The sequence below is a fragment of the Mustela lutreola genome, chromosome 2 (assembly GCF_030435805.1).
Source record: "Mustela lutreola isolate mMusLut2 chromosome 2, mMusLut2.pri, whole genome shotgun sequence".
NCBI lineage: Eukaryota > Metazoa > Chordata > Mammalia > Carnivora > Mustelidae > Mustela > Mustela lutreola.
Window position 1 is genome coordinate 76,374,409 of NC_081291.1, and position 27,830 is coordinate 76,402,238.

Consider the following 27,830-nt stretch of genomic DNA (forward strand, 5'->3'; position numbering starts at 1 on the left):
TCCAAAATTGATCCCTATTGTGCTGAGCTATGGTGCATTCATTTCAAAAGTATGTAGCACTCTTCATTGTGTAAATATGCCACCAATTACTTACCCTGGTTCTGAGCATTTAGATTGTTTAACTTTTTCTGCTATGAGCAGTGCTGTTGCTATGCACCTGCTTGTGTATGCATGCAAGAATTTCTTGGTGATGTGTAGGGAGAAGTGGAATTTTTGGATTTTAGGGTATCTGGATGCTCAACTTTATAAGATAAGGCTAACTTGTTTTCTAAAGTGGGTGTACCAGTTTAATATCTACCAGCAGAGTATAAGTGTTCCCACTGTTCTACGTCTTTTGGTGTTTGGTTATGTTAGACCTCTTTATTTTGTCAGGCTAGTGGGTATAAAGAGTATGTTGTTGCTGTTTTAATTTGTGTATCCCTGAGTATGGAAAAGAGGGGGCCCTTCATATACTTAAGGGTCATTTTCTCTTCCCCTTTTGTGAAATTCCAGCTTGTGTGTTTTTGCCCAGTTACTTTTAGGTTATTTATCTATTTACACATTAGTTTGTAGGAGTTCTTCATATATTCTGAATACTTATCATTTGTTGAATATATATGCTACAGATATTTTTCCTTAGTTCATGGTTTGTCATTTTATTTTATTTGTGATGCTTTTGAAAAACAAACCCTAATTTATTTATTTATTTTTTTTTAAAAAGATTTTATTTATTTATTTGACAGAGATCACAAGTAGGCAGAGAGGCAGGCAGAGAGAGAGGGGGAAGCAGGCTCCCTGCTGAGCAGAGAGCCCGATGTGGGACTCGATCCCAGGACGCTGAGATCATGACCTGAGCCGAAGGCAGTGGCTTAACCCACTGAGCCACCCAGGCGCCCTAATTTATTTTTTATATTATCTTTATTCTGCTTCCCACTCCTGACAGCTGCTCCATTCACTGACAGAAATAGCTATCACTCCTGGCAGGCCCATCTCAGACACCTGGGAAACCAATACGAGCAGACCTAAGTAGGATTTCCCAACTGAGACCTACTTTCAAAGAAATTGCTAACTCTCAGATTGCTATTTCAACACCCAGCACAACTGACAACTCTGAAGCTCCCAGCTGATTCAAGTTGAGTCAGTCTACGGATAGGACCTCAGGTCAAGAAGTCCTTCATTTTAATGTGGCAAGATTTCTGTATTTTCTTTTATGGTAAGATAAAAAGGTAGTCTATTTTCTGCTGAAAGTTTTAAAATTTTACTTTACTTAGTGAAGTCTAATTTTTAATCTGGACTCTGGTGTCTGAATATGAAGTATGGAGCTAATATCCTTTAATAGTTACTGTTTGGCACAGTGTTTTCATGAGAATGGAATAGTTCAGGGTATCAGCAAGAAACCCTGTCAAGGTTATGTGTGGCTATTTTAACCTCTAGTTTCCTGTTTTGTTTTGTTTCAGTTGACTGATGAGTTTCTTTTCTTCCTTTTTTTTCTTTAAGATTTTTTTTTTTTTAAGTAATCTCTGCACCCAGTGTGGGGCTCAAACCCACAACCCCGGGACCAAGAGTCACACAGTCTATCAACTGAGTGGGTCAGGTGCCCCGATTGGTGCCTTTCTTCACAATGTCATTACTGTGTCCATTTCAGGAATGATCATCGAGGCGGGTTTGCATTGATTGAGAAACCAAGCTGAAACTCCCCCAACACATTGTAGTATTGTCAGAAGCTTCATCTGTGAGTTTAATCAAAGAGTAAATCACAATTAATGAGTTAATTGATTTGAGCATTTGTTTCCTTTTGGACCTGGTTGGTGAGTCAGAATTTCTCTGGCATCTTACCAAAGATGTTCTCCCTCTGCCCTGAATAATCAGATCACTTTTTATTGCACGGTTAATCCTGTTACTTTGGAATTTGCTTATTCAGCTCTGTATCAGCATAGATATATCCTCTAAATACACAAAGAGAGGTGGTGGGGGGTTTCATCTCTTATGCCGGACGAAGTTCCTTAAGTTAATTCCTGCTTGAATGTCTTGGGCCAGATTGTATATGCTGCACAGCAAACTTGCATTGGGGGAATTTTTTCCAATTTCTTAGCCATGCTTTTTTGGAAAGGAGATGCAGAGAAATACTTCTTGGAAAATTAAAACTGTTTAGCTACACTCCTGGGGCACATTGAGAACACACAATGAAATCTGGAAAGTAAAACATGAAACTTTATAAAGCGAGCATAAAAAGCCCCATAAAAACTGAAGGGATGTTGTCAGTTCTATGGCTGAGGATGACTGCCCTTTTATTGCCTGAGTGCGGTCTGTTGGGAGGCTCACCCTGGGGCTAGAGGGCTCCTGCCAGAAGGCCGGTGGAACAGCGGGCTGCTGTTCCTGACGGGGAGCGATAAACCCAGTGCCTGGGAGGGGAGCCTGCAGCTGGGTGATCAAGTCACACTCCAGGCCCGAGGCTTTTCCCAGGTGCTCAACTACCTGGTGGAGGCGAGTTTTCTTTAATGTCTTGGACAGTTTCCAGGGAGGTGAGAAGATGGAAAGATTTTTTTTAAATTTTAATTTTAATTAATTTATTTAATTGACACAGAGAGAGACAGTGAGAGAGGGAGCACAAGCAGGGGGAGCAGCAGAGGGAGAGGGAGAAGCAGGCTTCCTGCTTAGCAGGGAACCCAATGGTCCATCCCAGGACCCTGGGATCATGAGCTGAGCCACCCAGGCGCCCCTAGATGGAAAGATTCTCAATGAAGAATGACCCCTCTTGCTTTCCCTACCCACATATGCTCTAATGGACTTCGGAATGGATTCCCTGCGGATGCTGTTGGTGCTCTACCTGGATGGCCCATCCCCGGGCCACCGCACCCAGCCCTCAGCCACTGCAGACTGAGTTGCTAACAGCTCACACGTGGATGCTTCACTGGAAGACTCTGCCTTGCGGGATAGGAGCCTGCCGGCCCCAAGAGGCCTGGGCCAGTGTCTCACTCCCCACCTTGGGGTGGCCCCTACTCAGTGACCAATATCATTGACATCAGTGATGGGGTGTAAAACCTAGCCCTTTGCCTGGGGCTGCAGGAAGTCTGGAGAGCACTCTGTGGGATCCACACAGCCCCCATCTTTCCCTCTCTTACACAGCTTCCCTCCCTTGCTTCCCTCCTAGGTTCTCCTAAGCGCACTCCCCCAAGCACTCATTTGCAGGGAATCCCCACATGGTGCTCTTCTTCCAGGGAATAGGACGCAAGACATTCTGTTTTTCTCCTCTGGCCCTCACACTTTACTCAGTATGTCGAGTGTTGACACCGGAGTCGTGCCTGCCTGCGGGGTTCTTCCGAGGGCTGCTCTCACGCAGGGTTGGTCTTTAGACTCCCACCGTGTCTCCTAACTCCAGGCCTGCTTATAGGACAGGCAGCGTTTGTCAGAGGACTCACCGAGGGAGGGAAGGTGGCCTGCGCAGAGGTGGAGAAGGGCAGGGAGGGGACTTCTGCTATGGGTGCAGGACCTGGCTGTGGGAACGTGGACACCGCCCCCAAGCGGGAAGTGGGTGCCTGGCTGGCTCAGTTGGTGGAGGGTGTGACTCTGGATCTTGAGGTCGTGAGTTCGAGCCCCACGCTGGGGGTAGAGATTACTTGCAAACAAACAGATATGCTTGTGAGGAAGACGGTGTTCAGTTTCTCCCTCTCAGTGACGCCGCTGATGCTCCCCTTGGCAGGTGAATTGGGTGGAGGAAGGGCCTCAGGGTTTGGCGCTGAGCCCGGTGCTTGTGGACAGCCTGGACCCACAGGTGGAAGGGGAAAGTTGGTTTAGGCTGTGTCTAGGTCCACACCTGCCACACTCAGCAGATGGGGCCATTGTCTGTCTCCCCAGTTCCCCCTCACCCTTACACTGTTGCTCTCCCTCCTTGGCTAGAGGACTCTGATGACCACGACGTCGCTGGAGCCAAAATTCTGTGCCTCATTCTGATTCCTGTTGTCTCATTCTCTCCTGAGTGTCTCACTCTGACTGCCTTCCCTGCCTTTTGCCTTTGGCCAGATGCCCCTCCCCCTGGCCTGGACTCCTCCTCCTGAGCCCGGCTCCTCCCATTCTAGACCCTCTTCAACGTCATCCGTGGTGAGCTTCCCAAAGTGCATGAACTTCTTAAAGCTCTTAGGTGATCTCCCAGGACCTTGGAACCAAATCTAGCCTCTACTAAAATGATGCCCAGCGTCCAGCCCCACTCTCACCACTTGACTGGTCCCTTGCTTCCTGTCCCTCCCCACGGCCAGGCAGATGCCCTGTCCCTTGACAGAGGCTTCCAGGGTCACCTCCTAAGGGCCAGTGTGCCGCTCCCTGCCAGGTGCTGACACCACTGTACCCCGCCCGGCCTGTGTCACCCCACGGAAACACCTAGCTGCTTCCTCCACCTGCCGTTGGTGGTCGAGGGGGCGTCAAGAGCCCCATGTTTTGTATGGGGTAGGCAAGAAGAAAAAACAAAAGCAAAAAACTTGAAAAAATTCCTAATTGAAAGGTTTCTCATCTTTTTTTGTTGTGAGTAAAGTAAAACATTCTGAGTCCCCACTCTCCATTTAATAGTACTTAATAGCGTCTGCTTCAGGAAATCCCTGATGGCAGGTGGGAATCGAGGGATACTTCTAAGGACTTTGGGTTTTATTAGCCACAGCAGGACCTGCAGACATTTGAGAAATAACTGCATTTATGTTCATAACACATTATTCGTAAAGTCCAAGGGTTACACAAAGGCTCAGATGCTTTGCGGGGCCTAGGCCCTCACAGAAGCAAGGGTGTTAGACACACTGTGGGCTCGGTGGCCATGGCTGCTGAGCCCGGCTCTGTGGCCTGAGCATTTGAGAACGCCTGGCATGGGACAGGCAGCTGCTTCTCAGCTCTGGCCTGTTGTTGCCCTGTGGTTGGTGAACAGGAGCCAGTGCTGAGATCCTCAGATAGTTCAAGAGGAAACAGATACAGATTTTTAGGAGAAGCTCTGTTTTGTTTTGTTTTTAAAGAATGGCAACTAATTTAAAAACAAAAAAGCCCCCAAAACAAAACAAAACAAAAAACACATACACCCAAAAAAGCCCACCCCAAAATAAAAGCAAAAGGCAAAATCCTGTTCTGGCCAAGCCCCATGGACTAATGGCCTGGAAGGCTGGATCCTGGGTCTTCCGCTGACCATCATTTGGAGGCTGTGGTCCAGATGGTGTCCCCTGAGCACGTCTGTGGGGACTCTGAGGCCCGTGGTTGCTGGAGCCTGTGGCTGGGGACTGTCATGTTGGACTAGAAGTCCTGTGGTGGGAATTTGAGATATCCTTAGCTGGTGAAGGAAGGAAATTTGGGGAATCACCTCCTCCTGAAGTCTCGTTGGTTAGTGTGGCTTGTTTCCTCTTTTCATGTAAAGCAACCCAATTAGCTCGGGGAAGGGATGGGGGAAGGGGGTGGGGATGGTGTCTCTGAACCACAAGTCAGTGCTGCAAGTAGGATTTTTGGTTATTTTTTTAAATCACCATTTGGTTCTTTTATTTGTTTGTTGGTTAAGTCATAGAGGTGGACCTGCCCTTTCTACTAAAACCCAAGTACTGGATCTTTCCTAAGTACATATGTTATAGACGTTGGTGTTGCCTCTTCATCTTATCAGGCTTGAGTGAAGAGGACGGGGGAAATTTGGGCTTGAGGGCGGCCATCAGGAAGGTGACAGTTTTATATAAATCTTTGCACATATCTGTATGTGAAAATAAGGATACTTGAATAGGTTTGCTAATTTAAAATAGGGATTACCATTTGTAAATTTGTTTTCATAGATATCTAACAACTGAGCTCATCCCGTCTTAGGAAAATAGGAAAGAAAATTGTTACCATAGAGTCTTACCAGGTTCGAAGCAGTTTTTAAAATAGTATTTTGTTTTTATTTTAAATATTTTGTCAATGTTTAAAATATTTTTATTTTCATTATTTTTATATTTAAAGCTCTTTAGCATTGCTGGTAGGAATGCAGATTCATGTGACTTTTATGGAAGACAGATGGATAATCTTTATCTACAGCCTTAAGGATGTTCATGCTATTTTACCTGGTGATTCTACTTAATTCTGCTCTTAATATACTTAAGCAGCTTTCAGAGGCGTGCGCAAGAAGCGATGCAGGAAGATATTCATTGCGGTGTTATTTATGATAGTGAAAATGAGAGAATAGCTTAAATGGGGGGAAAGTTAGGAAAGTTATGCTGTGCCCACCTGATGAAATATCATTCTGATACTAAGTGATGTTTCTTCTTTTTAAAAAAGATTTTGGGGGCGGGAATGAGCAGCGGGGAGAGGCATAGGGAGAGGGAGAAAGTAGACTCTTCAGGACCCTGAGATCATGACCTGAGCTGAAAGCAGATGCTTAACCGACTGAGCCACCCAGGCGTCCCTTGGGTGATGTTTCTGAAGAAGTTTTAATGGCGGTGGAATTAATGCTCTTGATACAATGTTAAGTGGGGGAAAAAAAGCTGGTTTTGGGTAAAATGTCCATGGGTGTCTGACTTTGTGTATGCATGTAAACAGTAAGATTTTAAGAGACTATTCCAAAATACTAACAATGTTTTTCTTTGGGTGGTATAATTATTTTTCAGACTTCCCACCATGAAAATGCAATACTTTTGTAATTAGGAAAAATATTAATTTTTTTCCTGTTAAACTGTTAAATGGGCTTTATGAAAAACTATGTGGTACATGATCTAGCAGTTCCCTTCCTAGTTATAAACTCAGGAGAATTGATAACAGGAATTCGGACCATTGTCCGCTGGTGTTCATGGTATTTTGTATTCACAAAAGCCCCAAAGTGGAGAGAACCCCAAGTGTCCCTCCACAGATGTATGGGTGAGCAGGTGTGTCCATATAACGCGGTATTGTTTACCACAAAGAGGAGTGAAGTTCTGACACAGGCTGCATCATGGGTGAATCTTGGAAACGCTCTGCTAAGTCAAATAAGCCAGAAATATCATGATTGCAGTTAGATGAATTCATAGAGACAGAAAGGGTTATGAGAGGCTTCCAGAGCCTGGAAACAGGGGGAATGAGTTATTGCCAATGGTTACAAAGTTTCTGTTTGAGACGATAAAAAAGTTTTGGAAGTAGATAATAATGATGGTTGCACAATATTGTGAAGGTAATTATTTTCCCCTAATTGTACACCTAAAAATAGCTAAATGGTAAATTTCATTACATGTGTGTAATCACAATAAAAAAAATGGCAAGTGAACAAAACTGTGGGTTAGCCAGTTGTGATGTGTACTTGCTCTCTGAAACTGTGTGACACAGTGTGTGTTTGTTTGGAGTGACAGTGGTGGTCACTTTCTAGGTTCATTTGTCTCCTTTTGCTTTTCAGTTTTATCGCACAAATAAGTCTACCCTGTAAGTGTATTGTTTTGAAGATTTTGGCTGCCACACTCAGATATTGATCATGGAGCCAGGGGGCTTAAGGAAGCACAGGCATCTAGGAGGGTTTAAAAGAAATTATAAGGGGAAATTGGTCACTTTTGGTATTGGGCCATACATTGGGAGAGAAGGAGGAAGAAAGAGAAGCTTTGCTGATAAGCAGCAGCCGGTAACGGTTCTGGAATATTCTGAAGTATTCTGGCAAATCAGATAGCACTTGAAGAAACACAGCCAGCACTTCTTTGCTTTGGGAACTCATTTGGCAGCAAGAAGTGCTAAAGGAAGAGCTTTACTTATAGTCTCTGCTTCCTGATATTTAAGGAATTCATTTCACTTTCCATTTAACACTAGTCCATTTCTTTCCCTGACAAAGGACGGGCTGTGCCCCTCTGAGATGTGAAAGATGGTGGTTGAGACGGCTTCTCTTGAAGTTGACTTCTTAGTGATCCATCCAAAAACGATGATGGAAAGTAAGAAATTGGGGTCAGCGGGGATCTTGGCCATAGGCAAGCTGCCAGATCCTTCTCAGGGGAATTTGAGGGGTCTAGTTTTGATCCTTTTGAACTCTTGGTACGGTTCCAGATCACTGCTGGCTCCCCTGCTTCTGTTGGAATTTACACAGTTCTGAGAGGTTTGTTGGGCTTATTCTCAGCTGCCCTAAAGTCAGCTGAAGAAGTGACTGCTTTCGTATTCATCAAAAAGTCTTCACTTTGCTCAATGTGCCTTTCCTGAGATTTATTTATTTACCCAGGATGACTTCCAGTTTCCTTTTATCTTCACTTTTGGAGTAAGAGTTAGCCGAATCTGTTTGTCTTACCTTTTTTTCCTTTTTGTTTGCAGCAGATCTGGATACAATATAATTTCCCGTGTTCCTGTGGTTACTGAAGTATTAACTATAAAATATTTACCTTTTGCTCTTTTGAAGTTATAGTTCTTTAAATATTGATATTGTGAGTTTCTATCCTTCTGTGTTTAGCTTGAGGAGAAAATAGTTTTTGATATTTCACTCGCCCCTTGAACAAACATTAATTGAATACATGCCGTCCTCAACTCTAGGCACATCCAGCAGTTGGCCTGTCCTCATGGAGTTTATGTTCTGCTGCAGCAGATGGACAAGTACATTTCCAGTAAAGAGGGTTGTGGTATCCATAAATACAGGATGTTGCAGGAACCCAGGGGAGATCCCTAATCCAGTGTTGGGGGATTGGGCCGATTTCTTGGAGGAAGTGAAATGCACACTGAGGCTTCAAAGACAGCAGGAGTTGGCCACATCAGGGGTAATCACAGGGGCCAGTGGTGATGGACATTATCTGCTCAGGAAAATACGAGAACTTCAGCATGAGAAGAACATAACCCCTGAGGAAAGTTGCGGGAAGAAGGATAAGAGTGGATGTTGGAGTGTACGTAGATATGCTTTTCAAAGGCCTTTGTCACAAAGTCATTGGGCTCTCAGAAAAAAATTTAAGCGGGAAGTAACTTGGTCAGATTTTAATTTTGGCAAGTTTGTTCTAGTTGGCTTTAAACATAAATAAGTAGATCAATATGTCTATTTGAGATATAATCACATAAAGTAGAAATGGCCGGATCTTAGTCAACGGCCATTTGGTTGATGAATTTGGCTCATTGTATATACACTGCTGTCACCACCACCCCAAACCAGATCTAGAACATCTCCATTACCGGGGCTCCTGGGTGGCTCAGGAAGTAGGGTGGGGTGTCTAAGTCTTGATTTTGGCCTGGGTCATGTCCCTTTCCATTCAACCATCCAACCCCTACCTCCCGAAGTCCACCTTCTGACTTCTGTCTCCAGTCAGGTCTTTCTTGGGTCTCACGTAAATGGCGTCTCACAGCAGGAACTCTCTTGTATCTGGCTTCTTTCAGTCAGCATAATTTGAAACTCATCCACATCATTGTGTTTATAAGTAGTAGTTCATTTTTATGGCTGAGGAGTATTCCATTTTATGGAATAATCATGGTAGTTCATTTTCTGTTGATGGACATTTGGGTTGTTTTTGGTTTCTGATTCTGATGAATAAAGGTGCTATGCACATTCTTATATAAGTTTTTTTTTTTGTATATGTGTATTTTCATTTCTCTTGGATAAATAATAGTGGGGTTGCTAGGCTGGCTGTTTTTTTTTGTTTTGTTTTGTTTTTAAAGATTTTATTTATTTATTTGGCAGACAGAGAGAGAGAGAGAGAGCACAAGCAGGCAGAGTGGCAGGTAGAGGGAGAGGGAGAAGCAGGCTCCCCACTGAGCAGGGAGCCCAATGTGAGAAGATATTTATGGCACAGCATCATCGAGGCAGCATTTGATTTCAGAGTATATTGAAGGATTACTAAATATCAGTATGAGGGTACAGACAAGTACAACCTCTATGGAATCTATAGACCATTTTTTTTATGCAATGATAATGATGAACGTGCCCTAGAGGGGGTAGTAATTCTACTCCTGGGCATGTATCCAAGTAGGTCTGTCACACATTTGCACTGGACCCTCTGTACACAGAGGCTTAGAGCAGCATTGTTGATATGCCCATGGATAGGAAGACAGTGTCCGTCTGTCCAAGTGTCCATTAGCCAAAGAACGAAGAATGAATCCATGAATAAATTGTGGTGTAGTCGGGGCACCTAGGTGGCTCAGTGGGTTAAAGCCTCTGCCTTTGGCTCAGGTCATGGTCCCGGGGTCCTGGGATCGAGCCCCGCTTCAGGCTCTCTGCTCGTTGGGGAGTCTGCTTCCTCCTCTCTCTCCGCCTGCCTCTCTGCCTACTTGTGAACTCTGTCTGTCAAATAATAAATAAAATCTTAAAAAACAAATTGTGGTGTAGTCATTCAGCAGAATATCATACAGCAGTGAAAACGAATACGTTTGAACAGTGCCTACAGATGTGGGTAAGTCTCTCAAACGTAATGTGAAGAGAACAAAGCAAGTGGCAGAAGAGTGTTTATGGCATGGTGCTCTTTTAAAACATTTTAAATGGTGGGGCACCTGGGTGGCTCAGTGGGGTGAGCCTCTGCCTTCGGCTCAGGTCATGATCTCAGGGTCCTGGGATCGAGGCCTGTATCGGGGTCTTTGCTCATCAGGGAGCCTGCTTTGCCCACCCCACCTCCTGCCTGTTTCTCTGCCTACTTGTGATCTCTGTCTCTCTGTCAAATAAATAAAATCTTAAAAAAAAAAATTTTTTTTAAACGGAGCAAAATCGTACAGTGTATATTGTCTAAGGACCCACATCCAAACATAGAAATAGTGGGAAAATGCCAAAATAGAATTGTGGTTGCCTTGAGTATGGGGGAGGGGGTGGCGACCCCGGGGGGTCTTGCATCTGGTTGATAATGCTTTCTTTTCTTCCTCCCCCCACCAAGATTTTATTTATTTATTTGACAGACAGAGATCACAAGTAGGCAGAGACACAGGTAGAGAAAGCTGGGGAAGCGGCTTCCCCGCTGAGCAGAGAGCCCGATGCGGGGCTGGATCCCAGGACCCTGAGATCATGATCTGAGCTGAAAGCAGAGGCCCAACCCACTGAGCTACCAGGGTGCCCCTGATAATGCGTTGTTTTTTTTTGAGCAGGTGCGGAGATCGTAAGTGTCTCCTGTGTCTCTTTAGGCCCTTTTGCATTGCTGAATGATTTGGAAAAGGGACAGAACAGAGCGTTTGGGACATTAACGTGTAAGGCAGTGAATTTAAAGTCTTTTGATTCTTTTTTTTTTTTTTTTTAAGATTTTGTTTATTTATTTAACAGACAGAGATCACAAGCAGGCAGAGAGGCAAGCAGAGAGAGAGGGGAAAGCAGGCTCCCTGCCGAGCAGAGAGCCCGATGCCGGGCTCGATCCCAGGACTCTGGGATCATGACCCGAGCCGAAGGCAGAGGCCCAACCCACTGAGCCACCCAGGCACCCCAAGTCTTTTGATTCTGACCCACAAAAAGAAATTTTATATTCTACATGTATTCATGTATACAAATATAAGACACAGAAACAAAAGTTGCAGGAAAGATCTTTGTCTTTTTTTTTAGAAGATACATCCTGGTAGTTTCTATTTTATTTCATTTCATTAAAAAAAATATATTGGTTGTGATCTTAATAAGTCAGTGGTTCTCAACTGGGAGTGATGCCAATTGGATGATGTCTGGAGACATTTTTGATTGTCACGACTGGCATCAGTGAGTAGACACCAGGGAGGCTGCTGAATAGTCTGGACGGCGCAGGATGCCCCCCTCCCCCGCAACAAAGAATTCTGTAGCCCCAAATGTCAATAATGCCAATGTTGAGAAACCCTGCTCTAAGTTGATTTCCTGATGTAAGTTGAAGACATAGAGTTTGAAAGCAGGGATGTCTGGCGGGGGAGAAGATTGGCTAGGCAGATACAAGGAAAACCAGGAGTGTCTGTGCTCATAGGAAGCTGAGGGACGATATTCCAGAGGAGCGAGTGAAGCATTGTTTGAAACATATTTGTGGACTTTGGTAACTAAGATCTTGCTGGTGACTGTGGCTAGGGGGGGTGTGGGGAGGGAGCCCAGAACTAGTAGAGTAGGGAGTGAGGATGGGTGAAACCTTGGTTTGTCTGTGAAGAAAGAATAACAGAGTAGGAGGTTTGCAGCAGGATATTTTTTTTTTCCCAAGATGGTAGAACATTGGCATGTTAAAATGATGATGGGAGGAGCTGGTAGAGAGGAAAGTGTGAGGGCGTAAGAGAGAATTAGTGAGTGGAGCTGGGGCCTGGGGAGTTAGGAGAGTCCTGAGCAAGGAGGGGTGCATGTTGGTTTGAGGTAGGAGGAAGGAAGAAGGATACAGATGCAGGTGAGTTTGGGGGTGGGCAGGAGTTGAAAGTATTCTTGCTTACTTCTGGGTGAAGTAGGAGCTGAGGCCATTTTCTGAGGGTGCAGTGGGGAGAGTTGGAGGGGAGGGTCTCTGAAGCTCAGGTAAAATGGAGGAGGAAGTTTGAAGTAGCCTTTGAGGAGACTGGGCGAAGGGCTGAGCTGGACTGCTGGGCGACTCTGAGGGCCTCTTGAGAATGGAGACCATGAATCTGTTAAGACATCAGCTTTAGTGGAGGTGTGGTTTCCCCGTGGTGCTGAGTGTCCTGAAGAGAGAAACAGGAGGAGATGAGTAGAGGGAGAAAGGAGATGAAGACAGAGGCTAGTCAGAGAAGTAGAAAGTAAAAGGATTGCCAAAATGGAGCCCAGGGAGCTGGGAGAGTGGGTGTAGGGGGAGAAGCTGTGAGAGAGAACTGAGGGGGAAGGAAATGATAGAGGATGAAAGGACAGTGGGGTGAGATGTCGGGGGGACCGGTCAGATGTGGAGCAGTTCTGAGTGGGGATGGGAAAGTCCAGGATGGCTCTTTGAGAGGAAGGCTGTAGTGCAGAGAAGGAGGTGACAGAAGGAGGACCAGGAACGGACCGAGCAGTGTGCTTGGTGAATTCTAAGGCCATCCAGAAAGTCAGCTGCCCTTGGTGTCTCAAGGAAGATGGAGCCATTTTTGATAAGGTCTTCAAGGACTTCTCTAAGGATCTGTAGCTGTAGACGGAAGTTGTGCCAGGGGTGGGGGATGGTTATTTTGGCTTTGGAGAAGAAGAAGAGTCTGCAGTGGGTTTCCACCAAATGTTCCCGTGTCAGCCAAAACAGGAAGAGAGGTTGGGGTGAGATGTGGTTTTAAGAGCTACGGTAAAAAGGTGGCATAGGAGGAGGGGGCTGTGGGTGTCAAATCACGGGAAAGATGGCTGGGGTCATAGGCAACTAAGTGTGGGGTGAGGCTGAGTGGCGTGATCGGAGGGAGCGGCTCCTTTGGTGGTTGGGAGGATCCAGTCTTCTTTCTGGAAGCAATCTGGGAAATGACCTGCTGGACCAGAAGTGATACTGCCAAAATTTCTGACTTGGAAAGAGCTGGCCGTGCCTTCTCTTGTGAGTGACAATGGCCTCTGAAGCGGACGGACAATCCCTTTAGCCAGGCCGTGGTGCGAAATGTCTTTGTAGGGCATCTGAATGTTATGTGGGCCTTTGACTTTCTAGAGGCCTGTCTACTGGAGGAGTGAATGTTCTCGATTGCTTTTCTTTTCCTGGTTTCTAGAAAACAGAAGGGTAAGACACCTGTGGGGTTCAGTTCCATTCAGTGCCTTCATAAAGTGGTATGATAAGCTATATCTGGTTCTTTAAAGTTAGAAGTGAATAATCCTTTCCTTTTAGGGAGTGTGGAATTGCACTGGGGTGTTTAAACACATTTCCCTTTAATGGCTTAAATGAAGTGTTGCCTTTTTTCATGAAAGTTTTATATATTTGACCTATTTAATTTTTTTTTTCTTCATGAAATAAAAGATGGCATTTTCTCACTTCCCTTCCAGAAAAAGAGGTGCATTGGATTTTTTGGCAAAGTAATCTCTCTGTGCACTGTGGAGATGGATGGTGTTGGGAAATATGAAAAATGTAGTCTCCTCTCTCCTTTTTTTAAAAAAAACTATCAAGTTGAATGAAAGAAAACGAATATTTTAATGGAACTGGGTAGGATGAATGGCTTTTCTTTTGAGCACTTTAGTATCAAAATGAAAAATGTTTTGATTTTTTTTCCTGCTTTATTTCTAAAAATATGGACATTTTTCTTTGGAAGTGATATAGGCATTTATGACAGTGTTTAATTAGCAGCGGCCTCTGGGAGTTATCAAAGATTGGTGGTGGAAGAGATTGAGCAGGAAATATACAGGAAGGGTAGGTTCAAATAAATGCTGAAGCCCTAAGTATTTTGGTGGTATGACAAGAAAATGGGAGGAGAAAGCTGAGTGATACTCTGGAGCCCCTCTGGAAGGGACACTGAAAGGCCAGCCCGAGATATGAGAATGCGGGGAAGTTGTATAAGGAACTGTCAGTTGGGGGAGTCGAGAAGGGGTGAATGGGAGAGTAGGAAATGAGGTGTGGCCCACCCTTTTGAGGCAGGGGAATGAGAAAAGCTTTTTCTCACTGGAATTGTATCTGTATTTATTTATTTTTAAGATTTTGTTTATTTATTTATTTGACAGACAGAGATCACAAGTAGGTAGAGAAGCAGGCAGAGAGAGAGGAGGAAGCAGGCCCCCTGCTGAGCAGAGAGCCCAATGCGGGACTTGATCTCAGGACCCTGGGATCATGACCTGAGCTGAAGGCAGAGGCTTTAACCCACTGAGCCACCCAGGCGCCCCTGGAATTGTGACTTTATAAGAGAACATGGAAACACATCAGATCCTGATTGTAGAATTCTATTATCACTTCAGTCATTCTGTTTCCAGAACCCTGTGTCTGAAGGCAACCTATTCCTTTTTTACCTTTCTAAGTATGAGAACAGACTGTTTCATAAGAGCAGACTCCCCACCCCCCCGCCGCCTTTTAGTTCCCAAATCAGTATTTCCCAAGATGTGTTGCACCAAACAGTGTCTCAACAGGCCATTCAAAGGAAATAAGGCATTTGGTGTTCAAAGAAGTTTGAGAAGTACTGTGTTTAAAAAAGAGAGATGGGTTTCTTTATGGTGTCTCAGAGCCCTTAAACGTCAAACAGGCGTTTTTGGGTTTCTGAGATAAATAAGATGGACCTTTTACATTGCTAAACAAACCTTCAGTCCCTTGTTTCTTTTTGGATTTCTGATATTCCTCTAGGTGGCAAGGTCCCTAGTTAAAAATTCTCAGCTCCCTGGGCTGCTTTGCCACTGGATGTGACCCAGTGGTGGCCAGTAAGATAAGTCCAAGTCTTTGCAGACTGGGGACTTCTGGGAAAGGTACTGGTTTCTCGATAAATAGGACCTAGTGGCTGGCACACACCTTTGCCAGCGCCCACCTTTCTTCTGCCAGCAGGAGCTGTAGCCAACTTGTGCCATGAAAACAAAAGCCACATATTAGGATTTGCAGATCACAAGGATTGACGGAATTTTTGATGGCCTCAGGAAGCTCCTCTACCAGCCTTGAGCTCTTCATCTTTAGACTTTGTTTTTGTAGAAACGTTAAGTCTGATTTGGTGGAAAGCTTACAGTTGAGTTTCTGTTCCATGCAGCGGAGTGTAATCCTAATTCATCTGCAGAGAATGTGGTCAGCGGTAATGGAACTGATTTTAGCTGTGGAAACTTGTTTTGTTTTGGAGATTCTTTAGGAGACCCTTTGGGAAATGATGCTGTAAAAAATATGAATATAAACATAGTCATGTGTATTTAGCCCCTTTTCTGCAAGTATACATTTTCTCTTGTGTGTTGTGGACTGAGAGTTTTGAATTTTGGTCTTTTTCTTCTGTTCTTACCTCTTCCTCTCATCTGAGAAGTTTATAATTTTTATGTCCCTCACCAAAGCACTTTATATGTCAGATTTTTAAATAACTGAGATGGTTGTATTAGCTTAGTCTCAGGCCTTCTTTACACGGTAGAATTGTTCTCAAAATTCGTAGGTGAGTTGACTCAGATGTACATTTATTTCTATCATAATATCAGAGATGTTTAGTTTCTTTTGAATAATTTTATTTTTGACTGTGCCGATTACCACCTTTTCTGTCTACTCTCTCAAAATTAATGTTGTGTAAACCAATACCTAAATGTCCTAGGGAAGCTCTTTGTGCGAATGATTTTTGTAAATTTGGCAATCTTTGTACACTCCATGATTATCTATCTCTTCTTCTGTAAGTTGGATTTTTCTAGGCTTTTTTTTTCTTTTATAATACTGTTAGGCTCAGTTCTCTGACTAAGGAAATTTCAAATCTTGGTTTTTTAAAAGGATGTTTAAATTATATTTCAAATCTCTAATATATTTATAAAATCAGCATGTTAAAGTTTACGGGGACCTCAGCAAAGAAGTCTGACTTCCTCCTTCCATTGCTGAGGGACTGAGAATTTGCCTCGTCCCTTGGTGTTGAGCCAATGATGGCACAATGGGGCTCATTGGGGGTCCACAAAATGGGGCTCAGTGGGCTCCATGCCATGACTTCAGCTCTCAGCGATGGTGCCTGAAGGTCACAATGTAGGAAGTCACAGAGCTCATTTCACGGAGGAGGCCTCAGTTTCTCCATTAGTAAAATTGGGATACATTCTTGTTTGCTCAATTCGTAGTAAAATCTTTAAACTGTTTTGAGTTGCTTAGAATTCAATACTTTTCCTAGTGTACCATGTTGGAAAAGAAGGATATTTTGCTTCAGAAGAGTTTACATGTTTAAAATTCAGGCTAGGGGCACATGGGTGACTCAGTGGGTTGGACCTCTGCCTTCGGCTCAGGTCATGATCTCGGGGTCCTGGGATCGAGTCCCACATCAGGCTCTCTGCTCGGCAGGGAGCCTGCTTCTCCATCTCTCTCTGCCTGCCTCTCTGCCTATGTGTGATCTCTGTCAAATAAATAAATAACATCTTAAAAAAAATTCAGGCTCATTGCAGTACGTAGAATTTGGTCTTTTCATGTGTAGAGTTAGATTGACTTTTGACAAATGCATGTGGTTTATGAAAGCACTACCACAAGTAAGAGAGAGCATTTTCACCATTCTAAAAAGTTAGAGAAGTCTGCAGTTTTTGATTAATATGAAGTAATAATACAATTCCAATTACTTGCATGCAGATTGCCCATAGCAGTATAATTTAAGTATAAGTTTGAAGTACATAGTTTTTCCTTTCCTAGTTCCATCGCCAGTCTATGTTTCTTTAGGGAAGGCCAATTCATTTTTCTTATTGAAGTATAAATAACATATAATATATTAGTTTCAGGTGAACGACATAATGATTCAATGTTTGAATATGTTGAGAAATGAGCAACACTTTAAATTTAGTTCACATCTATCACCACACACAGTCACAAAAAAATTTTTTTTCTTATGAGGGGGAATTTTAAGATCTGCTCTTTTAGCAATTTTCTAATATATAATGCAATATTATTAACTATAATCACCATGCTACACATTATATCATCATGACTTAATTATTCTATAACTGTAAGTTTGTGACTTTTGACTCCCTTCCCTCATCCTCCCCCACCTCTGACAACCACTGCTGTTCTCTATATTTATGAGCTCATTATTTTTGTTTTTAGATTCCACATATAAGTGAAAGCATATGGTATTTGTCTTTGTCTGACTTATTTCACTTAGCATAATGATTTCAAGATCAATCCATGTTGTTGCAAATGGCAAGATTTCATTCTTTGGTATGGCTAAGTAATACTCCTTGTGGGCGCACGCACGCGCGTGTGTGTCTGTACACACGCATATATCTCACATCTTCTGTATTGGTTCATTCATTCATCAGTGGACACTCAGGATGTTTTTATATCTTGGCTATTGTAAATTATGCTGCAATAAACATGTAGGTACATGTATCTTTGAGTTGGTGTTTTCATTTTCTGTGGATAAATACCCAGAAGTGGAATTGCTGGATCATATGATAGTTCCATTATTAGTGTTTTGGGAATGGTTTTCTTTTTTTTTCTTTTTTAACTTTCTTTCTTTTTTAAGATTTTATTTATTTACTTGACAGACAGAGATCACAAGTAGGCAGAGAGGCAGACAGAGAGAGAAGAGGAAGCAGGCTCCCTGCTGAGCAGAGAGCCCGATGTGGGGCTCGATCCCAGGACCCTGAGAACATGACCCGAGCCTAAGGTAGAGGCTTTAACCCACTGAGCCACCCAGGCGCCGCTGGTAATGGTTTTCTATAATGGCTTCACCAACTCACATTGCCACGAACAAGGATTTCCTTTTTCGCACATCCTTTGTTCGTTCGTTTGTCCTGTCCCTTCGCTTCCTCCCTCCTTCCCCTCTTCCTCCCTCTCTTTCTCTTTCTCCTTCTTTCTTTCCTTCCTTCCTTCCATCCTTTCTTCCTTCTTTCTTTTCTTTCTTTTTGATAATAGCTATTCTGACAGGTAGGAGGTTAATATCTCATTGTGGTTTTGATTATTTGCATTTTCCTGATAATTAAGGATGTTGAGCATTTTTTCATGTATGTGTATGTCTTCTTTGGAAAAATGCCTGTTCAGATGCTCTGCCCATTTTTTAATTGGATTGTTTTTTGCTCTTGAGTTATATGAATTCTTTAGATATTTTGGATATTAGTCATTTATCAGATATATGGTTTGCAAATACTTTCTCCCATTCAGTAGGTTGCCTTTTTGTTTTGTTGATGGTTTCCTTTGCTGTGCAGAAGCTTTTTAGTTTGAAGTAATTCCACTTGTTTATTTTTGTGTTTGTTGCTTTTAGAGTCAGATCCAAAAACTTATCACCAAGACCAATGTCAAGGAGCTTATTGCTTATGTTTTCTTCTGTGGGTTTTATGGTTTCAGGTCTTACATTCAGGTCTTTAATCCATTTTGAGTTAATTTTTATGTATGGTGTAATATAGTAGTCTAGTTTCATTCCTTTGCATGTGGCTTTCCAGTTTCCCCAGTACCATTTATTGAAGAGACTGTCCTTTCCCTATTGTATGTTCTTGGCTCCTTTGTCATAAATTAATGGACTCTGTATGCTTGGACTTATTTCTGAACTCTCTGTTCTGTTCCATTGATCTATATGTCTGTTTTTATGCAAATACCATACTGTTTTGATAACTCTAGCTTTGTTGATACCCTTTGAAATCAGGGAGCATGATATTTCCAGTTTTGTTCTTTGTGAAGATTGCTTTGCCAAGTCAGAGGCACTTATGACTCCATACAGGTTTTAGAATTGTCTGTTCTAGTTCTGTGAAAAATGACACTGACATTTTGATAGGGATTGCATTGAATCTGTAGATTGCTTTGGATAGTATGGAAATTTTAACAAGATTAGGTCCTCCAGTCTATGAGCACAGAATATTTCTTCACTTATTTGTGTCATCTTCATATTCTTTCATCATTGTCTTAACAGTTTTCAATGTACAGGTCTTTTACCTCCTTAGTTAAATTTACTCCTAGCTATTTTATTCTTTTTGATGTCATTATAAATGGGATTTTTTTCTTAATTTCTCTTTCTGATAGTTCATTATTGGTCTATAGAATTGCAGCAGATCTTTGTAAACTGGTTTCATATCCTGCAACTTTACTGAATTCACCAAAGACACCAAAAAACAGTTTTTTGGTGAAGTCTTGAGGATTATCTATATATAATATGTCATCTACAAATAGTGACAGTTTTACTTTTTCCTTTTTACGTTTGGATGCTTTTTATTTCTCTTTCTTGCCTAATTGCCATGACTAGGACTTCCAATACTATGTTGAACAAAAATGGCAAGTGCAGACATCCTTGTCTCACTCCTGACCTTGGAAATAAAGATTCTGCCTGTCCATGATTGACTGTAACATTAGCTGTGGGATTGTCATAGATGGGCTTTGTTCTGTTGAGGTACGTTCTCTCTGTACCTACTTTGTTGAGAGTTTTTACCACAAGTAGATTTTGAATTTTGTTAAATGCTTTTTCTGAATCTATAAATAAGAACAATAATCATTCATTATGTAGCACTCATTATGTGCCAGACATGCTGAGTGATTTACATACAATATATAATTTAGTCTTCCCCTAAATGCTCTCAGTTAATTGTTATGGATCTCAAAATTGCAAGTAAGGGAGGTGCCTGGATGGCTCAGTTGGTTGAACATCCAGCTCTTTCTTTATTTTATTTTATTTATTTATTTGACAGAGAGAGACAAAGTGAGAGAGGAAACACAAGTAGGGTGAGTGGGAGAGAGAGAAGCAGGCTTCCCACTGAGCAGGAAGCCCAATGTGGGGCTCAATCCCAGGATCCTAGGATCGTGACCTGAGCTAAAGGCAGATGCTTAACGACCAAGCCACCCAGGTACCCCTGAACATCCAACTCTTGATCTTGATGAAGGTCTTGATCTCAGGGTAATGAGTTCAGAGCCTGCATTGAGCTCCAAGCTTGGTGTGGAGCCTATTAAAAGGAAGAAAGAAAGAAAGAAAGAAAGAAAGAAAGAAAGAAAGAAAGAAAGAAAGAAAAAAAGAAAGAATCAAAACTCCAAGTAAGGATACTGATGATTAGAGAGGTTAGCCATCTAAAAAACTCATTCTAGTCACTTCTTAAATCGATTAGCTTAGGTGATAAAATGAAGCAGAGTGGTCAGTTTGGGCCTTTTCTTTTCTTGCTACCAAATGTAATTTGATGACATGAAACTTTACAAGGAATTTTTTAAAACTTAAGGAAAAAAGAACCCTTAGGAATCATGCTTTAATTTGTCTGCATGGCCCTTAAAAATCCTGTCCAGGGAGTGCCTGGGAGGCTCATTGGGTTAAGCCTCTGCTTTCGACTCAGGTCATGGTCTCAGCATCCTGGGATCAAGCCCTGCATCGGGCTCTCTGCTCATCAGGGGGCCTGCTTCCCCCTGCCTCTCTGCCTACTTGTGATCTCTCTCTCTCTCTGTCAAATAAGTAAATAAAATCTTTAACAACAGCAACAACAAAAAAGTCCTGTTTAGAAATCAAAGGCCTGGTGTTGTCAAGTTATGGTATAGCTCCTGCAGTAATTCTGGGACGAATCTGGGGGAAAAAAGAAATCAATGTTCTCATTTCCTGTAAGAATTTTTTTGTTTGTTTATTCAGATTTTAAAAATCTTAATATTTTGTGACATTTTTAAAGATTCATGTATGGTTTTCGTGAAAGCCGTTAAGCATATTCTCTACTTTTTGCTGACACCAAAAAAAAAAAAAAAAAAAAATTAAAGAAAAAGATTTAAACACCTTTAAAATGAAGTTAAATAGCCTCTTTATGATATAGAGAACATGTATTGTCCCTTAGTAGTATTCAGGTGGAAGAAAAGGGGGTAGATAAGAATTCTAAAGACTGAACTTTCTTTGATTATGTGTGATTTAAAACACTACAGATTTTCCCTTTGGGTTCACAAAGATGAAGTATTTATTAGGTTTCAGTGGTGGGGAAGCTGCAGCTCAGATCAATGAAATAAATTGTATGACTTCTTGACATTGTTATTTTTTTCTTACATTGTTATTGCTAAGGCCATTATCTGAATAAGCGACATCAAGATACTTAAGCCATTGTATCCCTTCTGAAATCAGGCCACTTGCGGGGCACCTGGGTGGCTCAGTAGTTAAGCATCTGCCTTCAGCTCAGGTTATGATCCCAGGGTCCTGGGATCGAGCTCCACATTGGGCTCCCTGCTCGGCAGGAAGACTGCTTCTCCCTTTCCCACTCCCCCTGCTTGTGTTCCCTTTCCTGCTGTCTCTGTCTCTCTCAAATAAATAAGATCTTAAAAAAAAAAATCAGGTCACGTGGGATACTGAATGAGAGGCAGTGTAATCTTGAGGGTGAGGAAAGCACCACAGGGAAGTGGGGAGACGAGGAGATGAGAATGGAGATGGGAATGGGAACGTGTTTGGCGCTGAACGTCTGGTGAAGCAGACTATTTCAAAAGAAACTTTTACCATCATTAACAGTATTCGGTTTTCCTAACTTCTTTTTCCTCAAGCTGCTTGCATGAGAAACCACACTTTTCATTTTCATTCTTTTCTTTGCATGAGATAATCAGATATTTAAGTTCTGTTAATTTAATATTTATTGTTGTGTGTTCATGGATTCAGAGAACATTTCTTCTTTTCTTTAAAATATTTTCTTTTAAATATATTTATTTATTTATTTGAGAGAGAGAGAGGGAGTGCACAAGCAGGGGGAGGGGCAGAGTGAGAGGGACAAACAGACTTCGGACTGAACGTGGAGCCCAATGCGGTGTTGCTCTCACTACCCTGTGATCATGACCTGAGCAGAAATCAGGAGTCCGCTGTTTAACTGACTGAGCCACCCAGACGCTCCTCAGAGAACATTTCTTGAGCAGTTTCTGTGTGTAAGACGCCAGGCTAAGAGTTTTTGAAAATAAAAAGATGGTTTAGACAATAATTGACCTTTAAGAAACTATTAGTGTAATTGGAATGTTAAAAAAATTAGCACAAGACACACTCAGGAAATAGAGCTAGCAAAAGAGTTTGGGGCTAAATGCCTAGTTAGGAGTGCAGATAATCTGTAGCAGTCAGCATCTACTGATGTGTAGAGAATGGGCTTTTATTAACATTGATTCATAGAAAAGGGATTTCATCCGATCTAGTGACACTGATTTCCTTAAAGAGAGGAATGTGGTGGTAGGGTCAGGTGCAAGGGTCAGGTGCATTCTCTGAAGGGGAGAGAGGGAAGGCAGAGAGACCAGCTAGGGCTCCTGACCGTTACCCCAAGAACTGAATTGGATTATGGTCACAGAGCTGGAGCTGGTAAATGAGGCATGGTTTGGAAAGAGAATCATCAGAACTTAACTAGTTGAGAGTTCAGGAGGGGAGTGCTTTGGGTATTTACTAAGGTTTAAACATTTTAAAATTTGAATTCACTTTTTCTTCACATGGTTCATTACATTCAGACCCAAAGGGTATGGAACTCCTTCTCTCCTCCATGTGTCCTATAGTCTGAAGTCACACTCCTCAAAGATTGTCACCAATATTACCAACTTCCTGTGCACGCTTCCTGTGACAGTTAATGCTTAGATAAGCAGATATGTGAGTATGGGCACTTTTTCCCATCTTTTATGCTACCCAATCACATTTTTTTTCATGTAACAGTATTTTGGGGGAGCATTCCAAAGTGGTAGATAAAAGGCTCCCTCATCTTTTTTTTTTTTTTTTTTTTTGTGGCTTTGTACATTGTGTGGATGTTCTCGGATTTGTTCAGCATTCCCTACTGATGCCTATGTAGATTAGTTCCAGGGTTTTGGTATTACAAAGAATATACACTGCAGTACCTGTACATACTTCATGTGTCACATGTGCAACTGTTTCTCTGGAGTAAATGTTGAGAGAGGAAATACAGAGTCAGGGGTTATGTGCATTTTTTATTCCGCTATACATTATCTAATTGCTCCTCATAAAAATTGCATACCTTCATCCGCAGAATGTGAGAGTGTATGTCAAGTGGGTATGTTGTCAAGCTTTCAGATTCTTGACATTCTGAGATTAGCAAATTGCTTCTCAGTTCTGTTGTCATCTGCATTTATCTTATTGTGAATGAAGGTGAATCTTTTTTCTTATATACGAGAAGCATTTATATTTCCTTACCCGTGAGCGATCTTCACATTGCTTGACCATTTTTCTCTTAGGGTTTTGGTCTTTTCTCAGTTGGAGCTTTAAATAGTAGGAAAATTAGTTCTGTGTTTATGATAGGAGTTGCAGTTACTTTTCTTGTTTTGGGCTGTTGATTTTTTAATGCAGTAATTTTAATTTCTTGTCTAATCACATTTATCATACTTTTTATACCACAGTTAGGAAGACCCTCTCCATTTCAGGTTTGTTGGATGGACCTGTGAATTATCTATTACTTACATTTTTTCATGTGGAAATTTTTCATTGACTCAGAATTTATCCTAGTGTTATTCTGATGTCTAACTTGACTTATATGAGGTAAGAGATAGGGATGCAGCTTTATTTTCTTTTTCTTTCTTTAAAGATTTTATTTATTTATTTGAGAAAGAAAGAGAGAAATTGAGTGAGCACTTGAGCACAAGCCAAGGGGAACGGCAGAGGGAGAGGGAGAAGCAGACTCCCCAGTGAACAAGGAGCCCAATGTGGGACTCCATCCCAGAACCCTGGGATCATGACCTGACCTGAGTCAGATGCTTAACCACCTGGGCCATCTAGGCACCCCAGCCTTATTTATTTTTCAAATGGTTCCCTGGTTGTCCCTCCATCATTATCATTTACTGAATAAATTGTGTTTTCCTCATTAATTTGAGATGCCATTTCTAAGATGACCTAAATTCTTACATGCATTTGGATTTTTTTTTTTTTGCATTTTTTAATGCATTTGGATATTATGCGTTTGGATATTATTTATACAGAAAGAAGAACTTTCTGTTCTTCACTGGTCTGACCCACTGGCCAAATACTAATCATACACATTTTCAGTTGTGGAAGGTTTATATTTGTTCAGATAGTTGATGGGCCTATTATCTCTTTAATACTTATGTTTTCTGATTTTTTAAAAAAAGATTTCATTCATTTATTTGACAGACAAAGATCACAGGTAGGCAGAGAGGCAGGCAGAGTTTGAGGAGGAAGCAGGCTCCCTCCCAAGCAGAGAGCCCGATATGGGGCTTGATCCCAGGACCCTGGGACCATGACCTCAGCTGAAGGCAGAGGCTTTAACCCACTGAGCCACCCAGGCGCCCCTGATTTTTTTTTTTTTTTTTTTTTTTGGTTATTCTTTTCTGTATGTTTTCTCATATGAATTTTAGAATGTTCTCATTCAGTGCCAACCCCCACCCCCCAAGATCTTGTAGTACTTTTATTGAAATTCTTTTGGGTTTATAGATTCACATAGAGAGAATTAGTGCCTTGCTGAAGTGAAATTTATTCCTAAGACATAGTATGTCTTGCTTTTATTGAAGTCTTTTTTAGTGATGCCTTTGAAAGTTTTGCCTTTGAAAGTTTTCTTTATATAAGTCTTGCACATTTCTTTTTAAGTTTATTGCTGGATTTTTTTACTTTTTATTTTGTAGCCATCATGAATGAACTCTTTTCTTCTATATATTTTTTTCTAGATAGTTTATAATTGATTCTTTTTGTTTGTATTCAAGCTACTTGTTTTCTATATTAATTTTGTTTTCTTAAAACTTCTTTTCTATATTAGTTTTGTATTAGTAAACTTTTTGTCTTATCACATTGACAGGAATTTCCTGATCTCAAAGACTATTGGTGATATATTACATCTTTTTTTGGTACTGACTAGAATTTCTGTTACATATGATGCTTGCTTTTATATTGACATTTATTTTATGATGTTAGAAAAGTGTCTGTTTCCATCTTTATCTTTTCTTTTTTCTTCCAAGAATGGATTATTAGATGCCTTTTCAGTGCCCGTGGCAATGAGGTATGACCTGTCATCTAAAAGTTTTCTTTTGAGTCCTAGCTGGATGTAAAGAGGTAAAGGAGATGGTTCAGGGTTGAGTTTCTCTGTGATGCTGTTGTAACAATTTATCCCTTTTATCAAATGCTACCAATATTTAATAAACACAGATTTGATAATAGATTAACATCAGATAGTGATTTTTATATTTCTGTCATTGATCAGCACCTTTGGTAGGGGTTCAAGTTAAACTTCCAGTCCAGAGGAAGTTTAATGGGGGTAAATGTGCGTTCTGGGCATTCTGTGTCGTGCGAGCTGAGGTAGATGGTAGGGCATCATCTGAATATTGGGAGGTGGGGAGAGAGGGCTCACACAACGATAATTATTGTCTGGGTGCATGCAGACGGACTTTTTAAAAGTCACCTTGATATATGAGTCATTCCTGAAACTCTCAATTAGTGGGTTTTTTTCCAGGCAGGTTAATATAGATGCCAAATGGACAGGATGCTTTGGTTATGTGTTGCCTGTTTTAAAAAATCAATACCTTTGAATTAAAGTTTTGTAAGTACTTAAGTGCTCATTTTCTGTGGAGTTTTAAATAATATCTGCAAGTCTCATTTACTTTCTTAAAGGTATTCGTGCTTTAGGATTAGAAGATGATTGTTATAAATGTAACTAACTTGATCTCAAGCCATGGGAGTTTAATGACCTTATTTTACTGATTGTGGCTCATGTTTAATTTTTTCTCCTTTTTCTTCCCCTCATTTTGTCCATGCAGACTCTCCTTTTGGGGCTTTTTTTCCTTATTCCGTGTGGCTTTTTCCCTGTTCCTGACTACAAGGGTTAAGGACAAGAGGACATCCAAGGCATGAATGCACAAGGATGTGTGGGAATTCACAGGCTACAAAGCTCTTTGCCTGGTGTTAGTGGAACAGCCCTTTAACTCTGCATTTACTCAGCCCTTTTACCCAGGGTTTACATAAGGCATTTCTTCTTCTTCTTCTTCTTCTTTTTTTGAAAGTTACCATATTTTTTAAGAAAAGATTTATTTATTTGAGAGAGAGAGAGTACACGAGGAGGAGGGGCAAATGGAGAGGGAGAGAGAATCTCAAGCAGACTCTGCGCGGAGTGTGGAGCCCGGCGTGGGCCTAAGATCATGACCTGGACCGAAACCGAGATTCAGACGCTTGACTGACCGCACCACAGGGGTACCCCAAGGCATTTCTGACTGCTTACTTCATGCCAGATTTCCAGAAGAGCTACATGAAAAGAGCCTGGAGAGGAAGGCCAGAGGCATGCGCCCCAGTTGCAGCAGGAATGACCGTTGCAGCTTGGGTGGGGGGTCCCGACCTTAGAACAGAAGGAAACAGGCCATTTGTGACCAGTTAGCAAAGGGGGCAAGCCTTCCATCCCTCTTCAGTAGGCTGTGAGGGTTATATTAGTAGAATACAATATTAGAAGTAGTTAAGACACCCTGGGGCATTCAGGAAAAGCAGATTTGACCTAGTTTGTTCTGTTTATGAAGGGCAGAGAGCTCTGTGGCATGTTTCCCACTCAGCAATCAGGACAATTTGCCCAGCAAAGATTGAGGAGTGCAGCTCTCTGTTCACAGGGAAGATGAATAAATTTGTGCTAGTGGAAGCAGCCAAATAATGGGTGGCCACGTTTTTCCTCTAGAAATTAATTTTATCAGATTACATGGTTGAAAATATCCACTATGTATTCTAGAGTTTCTGTTGCGTGGAGTTGTGGCATTTGGTTCTGGTCGTAACTGACAAAGTTTGGGATTCAGTTTCTGTAACAAATACAATTTTAATCTGTACTTCAGATCGCAAATGTCAGTGACTCTACATGCGTCCAGAGTTCGTGGCTTTCATTTCAGCTTTGATTTTGTATGTGGTCAAAGATGTTCTCTCCTCTCCGGCTGCGTGTGGTCTGTATCAGCCAGGTGTCGGATTAATAAACTCTGCATGAAAATAACATTTCAAGCACTCTGCATAACATTGTGCATCCACACTGCTTTTCAGACTGATTCATGAATCTCTACGGTAAGTCTGTGCCGTCTTTCCTTGTCTTATATTATACAAAATCCCCGAATGTGTTGGCTTTCTGAATATGTCTATGGCATATGTGCAGGAAATTTTCATGACATTCTATTTCTGTAATCCAGAATGTGTAGTAACTTCAGGAGGAAGGGAGCTGAAGTTTTGAGTTTTATTCCAGGATTTGTCAACCTTAGCATTATTGGCATTTTGGGCTGAATAGTTCTTTGTTGTGGAGGACTGTCCCGAGTGTTGTAGAATGCTCAGCGGCATCCCTGACCTCTACTTGCTAGATGCCAGTGGTAGTTCCCTTAGTTGTGACAACCAAAAATATTCCCAGGCAGGGCTCCTGGGTGGCTCAGTGGGTTGAGCAGACATCTGCCTCTGGGTCTGGTCATGTTCCCACTGCTCAATGGGGAGTCTGCTTCTACCTTTGCTGCTCCCCCTGCTTGTGCTTGCTTGCACGCTCTCTCAAATAAATAAATAAAATCTTTTTTAAAAAAGGTTTTTATTTATTTATTTAACAGAGAGAGAGAGAGCGAGAGAGGGAACACAAGCAGGGGGAGTGAGAGAGGGAGAAGCAGGCTTCCTGCCAAGCAGGGAGACTGATGTGGGGCTTT

General features: G+C 41.9%; 1 protein-coding gene across 2 annotated transcripts in view; it reads left to right on the top strand.

Annotated features, from left to right (window-relative positions):
* The window catches only part of OSBPL10 (oxysterol binding protein like 10), a 327,328-nt gene that overhangs the window by 36,836 nt on the left and 262,662 nt on the right, over positions 1–27,830 (top strand). The window lies entirely within an intron of this gene.